The following is a 6,275-nucleotide window of genomic DNA, read 5'->3' as shown; positions in this document are numbered from 1 at the left end:
GACACATCTCCCGCTCCAGGTGCATCTCTGCACCCTGGAAAGGTTAAAGCCTTTTGGCACTGGCATCTGCTGCTGCCTTTGCACACCAAGGGGCCCCTGCCACACAGGGAGGCAGATGCACCACCATTATTTTGGTCACCATAGGCCACATTCTGGCATTTCTTCAGTGATTTCAGTCAACCCGTATTTGTTTTCCTTCCTGCCTTCTTCGAGAAGCAAGCAGGCAAAGCTTTCCAAATGTTGGCTGCTGTGGAGGCACATGATTGCACTGAGTGCAATGAGGCTTTGCTGGCTCTTTTCACTTTAACATCTGCTCACACTCTTTTTGCAGTCACTGACCAAAACCTGTCAAAGACTCCGGCCACTTATTTGGAATCTCTCAACTTGTCCAAAGTCCTAACCTCAAATAAATACCACCCTCTCCTCCTTCTTTCCCCCTAAAAAAATAATGTGAATAAACTTTTGTCAAGCTCTGTGAGAACTCTGTGAGAATGCTTGTGAGACTGAGGGAATATCTGCTTCAAAGACAATTTGATTGTACTGGAGTTAGGTTGTTTGATTGGACTCTTGTTTCAAACTACAAGTCCCCATAGAAAGACAAAAGACTGTAATGAACAGTGAGATGTCTTCTTCCAAAGCTGATCAGTCATGGAGATAAAAATGTGTAACCAAATTGAATACAAAACCTTTCTACTTCTAACTCCTAGCTTAGCTATATGCACTCATTAGTCAGAAGCAGGATTTCTGAAAGCCTGGACTCACTATACATATTCCAGTTAAAGACAGCACTTGCTTCTTTGGCTTGACATATTCACACATTCCCTTCTCGTGGGCTACCAGCAAGTTTCACCAGCCTCCCTTGCTGCCACCAAAGTGACATCACCTTCCTTCCTGGGCCATGTCAGCACTGGTCATGAACAGCAGTTAACCCACTCCAGAATCAGACCTCAGCTCCAACCCTTCCCCTGGCCACAGATGTTGTGACAGGCTGTGAGGTGGGACAGGAAGGACTTGTGGTTTTCCCATGGAAGAAGACAGAGGCTAACTTGACTTCATATTCAAAGGCCCAAGCAATTCAAAGGCCTTTCTTACTCTCTTTTGGGATCAAGGCCTGTGTCAGTCTGAGACTCCTGCTATCCTGCTGGACTGACCCAGCCCATAAACCCAGCATCTGCCACCTTGTAGGGATCTGGGATACTCCTGGAGCTGTCTATTTTTCATGTAACTGCACATCTCTTGTTTTTTCACATCACTCTACTTCCAACCTCTATTTTTTGGAATATCTTATTTGTCTTATTTTTTCTTTTCTGCCATGCTGTGCTGTGCCTGCTCTCTAATCAGCATTAGCTAGTATTCCATTATCAGTTGGCAACGCTCCATCATGCTCCTCCATCTCAAAAATTGCCCTTGCACCAAAACTCCATGAACACCTCGGAACAGACAAAGTCACTCCTCTCACCTCTGCCTCTGAAGTGGGATATGCAGAAACCAGTAGCAAGTGAGCACTTTGATACTCCAGCCTGGCTTGTGACAGCTCCCATCCATAGCCATCCTGAGGCAGAGTGGTCACATCACTGAGCAGGTGTGCAGGAGATGAATATTTTTGAAGAGCAGGAAAAGCAGTTATGGGTCGCTTACTCTGGCTTCCCCACAAGCCCAGGAACATCCACCCATTGTCCCTGACAGATTCCCAGTAGCTATACTCAAACATGCAGCAGCCACAGCAGCAGCCAGCACTGGCTCCTGGCACACAGACTAATGCCAGGCTGTGTCTGCTGGGGGACTTGGGGAATTCATTGCCAGTCCTGCAACCCTACACTCATGGCAGGGCATCCTCAAGTAAAGGAGCATTTTTCACCCATCCCTGTAGTACATGGGGCATGTACCAGTTCAGACACACCTCTGGCACTGAGCTCTGCCAAGGAAAAATCTGGCCACCATCAGCTCTGGCTAGGTCTCCCCACTTCCTTCCACAAGTCCTCCCCTAGCCTGACAGTCTCTGCCAGCCTCCAGCAAAAGCATTCCAGTCCAAGCCTGTCCTCCCATCCTGCTCACAGAGAGATCCATTCCTGCATATGCTCGCATGCTCTCTCTCCTTTCTTTCTGTCCTTCTTCAAGGCACTCAGGTTTTCTTTCTGCCTCACACACCCTTTCATGCTCCACTTCCCTCCTTCTGCCACCAGACCCCTTTGCCCTCCGGTGGATCCAGATTGCCTCCCCAGCACAATGCAGGCAGCCAGTCCCCCTCCCTCTGACAGACGCACTCCCACTTGCTGAACCCATCTACAGGGCTTTAATATTCATAAAAGTCAACCTTAGTCTAAAGAAAATGTGGTTGATGACGAAAGTATTTACATTGCAAATCACTTTTAATAGCCCTCTGGTAGTCAGCCTGGTGATAAATGCTAATCCATCTATCAGCTCAAAACCAAAATAAACTCAACTCAGAAGGCGAGAGTCGGAGAAAGAAAAAGCAGCTGGTGACAGTGAGAAAGGGTCAGGCCTCTGGACCACCCCTGCCACAGGAGATGGGTGTGAAGGCTTCGCTCAGCAGTCAGTGAGAGCAGTAAAGTGTCCCAAAGGGAGCAGAGGCAGCTGCTCTACCTGCTCTTGGCCAAGCAAGGAGACACCCTTCACTCACTGGAGTGCACCTGGCATTGCCTGGCAGGACAGAGCTGTCTAAATGCCAGTGCAGCAACTCAGACTCCCTGCCCATGCCCAGGGCTGCAAGCCACAGGGCGATGCCACCTGTGGGTGGGCTTTTCCCCTGTGTGTGCTGCTGGGTGAAACACAGCCATGAGGGACATGGATCATTCCCCTGGGCCATTGTCGTCCCTGGGGGAGATGGAAGAAGGGACAGCACCTTGTGGTTACTTGCCTCTATCCTAACAATTTGCCTAAGGGCATGGGATTTGTAAAGGGACTTAGAATTGTTTAAAAGGTCTGAAATAAATACTGCTTTCAGGCACCATTTGCCTGGAGTCTCCCACACTTGTTCTCCCCATTGAGGAGGTACAGGATCATCTGTGCACAAGTCCTCCTCTTCCCCATCAATACAATGCCCAGAGAAACAGCCCTTTCCCCTTATTCCAGCTGTCCCCAGGGCACATCAGGAACAAATGGCCCCAGACACGAGTTCTGCAGGAGGACATGTCAGTCACTCATGGGTGCAAGGTGAGCCAGATCCCAGACCATGCTGGGACACAGTCACACTGCAGGGAGCAGGGCAGGAGGGCTTGCAGGGTCAAGGAGAAGCAGGTTTGCTGCAGCCTTCCTGTGAGAGAAGGTGACTGAAGGCACCCAGCCATTCACTGCTGCCTCAGCCCGACTCCCAGGAGTCATCCAGACCCACATCTTCTCATGCCTCATGGCATGCCTTAACTGGAGACAGAGGGAAAATATACCAATGCTGAAGCTGCATTAAGCACATCACTTAGTGCTCAGCTGTTCCCCAGCCTCCCAGGCTGCTTGCAGAGACAAGGTAATGAAAAATTCTTTCATTATTCGGAAAATGTCATTTTTAGCAGCAGTGAAGGATGCCCAAGCCACAGCCTCAGGGAGCAAGTGACTATGTTTAGCCATGGAGCAGATGTGGCTCCAGTGGCTGGGGTGATGGTGGCACCAGAGGCCCCCATTCACCCTGGGGTCTGTGGCAGGGCACAGCTGGGAAAGCAAGGTGTAGACACTCTGGCCCATGCAGGAAAGCCAGGTGAGCATGAAAGAGTAGTGACTAACACAGAAAGCCCTCCTCCCATGCCTTGCTGGTCCACAAGCATGCAATCCACACCAGTCCATAGGCCCATGAGCATCCTTGAAATGCCAGGGGAGCATCAGGCAGCTGTGCTCTCAGCCCAGCCACAAATATCAGTGCCTCAAATCAAGCGAGGGGATATGGCAGGTGAAACACACTCCTGTCACCTGATGCTACCCTTGGAAAGCTGCTTGTTGGGCTCTGCCAGTTGCTTGAGCTCATCAAAAAGCAGGAGGGCAGCTGCAGCCTGCACCTGATGTGGCACCTCTGGAGAGAGTTAAACACAGCAGCCTGCACCCAGCCTGGTGCACTGCAATCTCTTCAGTCAATAATCATCTGCTTTTTGTGTTTTAAAAGATTGCTGCTGCTATTTTAAGGTTGTGCTCAGTTTTGTCACATTAGCCGTATAAGCACGACTTCAAATACTTCAATATAATTGTTTTGTTGCAGTCCCCACTCTTGCAACTCTTGCTTTCTGGGTAATGGAAGGGGGAAAGTGCTTCTGAATCACTAATTTTATACCCATTATAAAAAAAAAATAGGGAAAATAAAGACGAATGTAAGCTTGTGCTGTTCTCCTGCCATTTATCACATGACACAGAAGACAGCACATCTTCCCTGTGACTGCTGTGCCCATGGGCTGGGTCTGGCCTGTGGAGCCAGGCAGTGTGTGGGAACTCTGTGCCTGCCTGAGGCCACCATGAGCTCCCCAGGGCCCTCTCCCAGGCACTGTCCCACACAGCTTGCTGCCCAGCCATCAGGGAAAAAGTAACCAGGGGCTCGAGCCCCTCTAACGGATTACTCTAATTAGTTAATTTTCCAATTCATTACTTCATTAATTCATGATTTCACTAACCCACCATGCTTACTCACGTGGCAGTTCCCTCGCTGGCAGTGCGAGCCCAGGCTTCCTCTGGCATGGCACGGAGTCCCCAGCAGCCCTGTGGCCAGTGCCAGCAGCCCTGTGGCCAGTGCCAGGGCCTGCCTGCTGCCACCTGCCCTTCTGACACCTTCCAGCTCAGGTGATCCGTGCAAACCATTTCTGCTGGGTCCTGCAGGACAGGATGTCCCCAGGAAACGCTGGTCCCTGGACTACAGGAGATGGAGCCTCTAAACCATGGAGCCGACACCACATTTGGCACACGCAGCCACTCCTGGAGGAGAAACTCATCCCAAATGAGGAGAGAAGCCCCATTCCCACAGAGCCACTGAACCACTCAGCCCAGCCTCCCAGTGGCTTGCCATCCTCCCTGCACTGGGCTGCCAAGGCAAACCTAAGCCTCTCCAGGAGCTTCCCTGTAGCTCCCCAGGATTCTCCACTGCAGGGGCAGAGAGTCAGCAGCCCGGCAGCACAATCACCCTGCCATCAGATTTGCTTCACCGAGCAGCTTGGCAGAACTTGCCTTCTAAAACACTCGCCGTCTAATAAATGCACTCCCTGTTTTAAATGTATCTTTTTAAAAAGAGCATTTCCCTCGGTTTGAGGTAATTGCTGGCACTGCTGGAGGAGAAAGAGCTCTATGTGTGTGCATCTCACCTCAGGCAGCTCAGCTCTGATCCCCTCATGGACAGAATTTGTGCTCCCCACGGGCACATTTACCTCACATAGAGGCCCCACTAAAGTTATGCTACCTACAAAATCCTTCACAGGGAAGGAAACCAAGAGGAACACAGCAAATGTGCAAAACCCACAGCAGGTAAAAGCCAGTCATCAGTTCCAGTGTCACTAAAGCATTTAATACAGGCAGAACGATCAGGTCCTTGCTTTCCCAAGGAAGATGCTGCCCCTGCCCTGCGTTTCCCTGTGCCTGGCAGGGACCTGGCCCTGGTGCAGGGGAAGGTACAAGGCCATGGGTCACTTGTCTTCATCCTGTGGGCATCGAGTGTGTTGTTGGGCAGCACTGGCACCTTCCACACATGAGGCTGTCCCTCCTCTCACCCCTTCTCCCCAGCCTCTGCCCACTGAAGTTTACCCTGGGCAGAAGAGCCTGCCATGGGCTGGCCGTGGGTACCGAACAGCCACGCACTGCAGGGATGAAGGCAGCCTGCTGCCATTGGGGTTTTGCATCCAGCCCACAGGTCTGTACCCCCACACCCAGCCCCAGCGCTCACCAAGGAGACTTCACCACCCCAAGCCAAGCCAAAAACATGGCTAAAGTATTTTCTTATGGCAAGAGGCCATATCTTGAGGCAGAGCCAGGGACAGAGGAGGCTCGAGGCTGCAGGATGCAAGAGCTCTGTTCTCTGATGGCCAGGCTAATAACCCTGTATTAAATTACAAGCCTGGGTTCAGTTGTGGTTGTTTTGTTTTTGTTGGGTTTTTTGTAAGCTGTCTGTTTAGATTTATCAGCGTAATTCCTGATACTGCCTTGTCGGACATCATTACGATAATCTCACTGCTGTGTCTGCCAGGGAATTGGGAGGCGAGCAGGAGGCGGCTGCAGAGCAGGGGAGTGGTGGGGCCTGGGCTGCCTGCAAGGCACAGCCCCAGGACCACTCACCCCAGAGCTGGGCACCCTGGGGA

The sequence above is a fragment of the Sturnus vulgaris genome, chromosome 6 (assembly GCF_052056855.1).
Source record: "Sturnus vulgaris isolate bStuVul1 chromosome 6, bStuVul1.hap1, whole genome shotgun sequence".
Lineage (NCBI taxonomy): Eukaryota > Metazoa > Chordata > Aves > Passeriformes > Sturnidae > Sturnus > Sturnus vulgaris.
Note: the sequence above shows the minus strand (reverse complement) of the source record.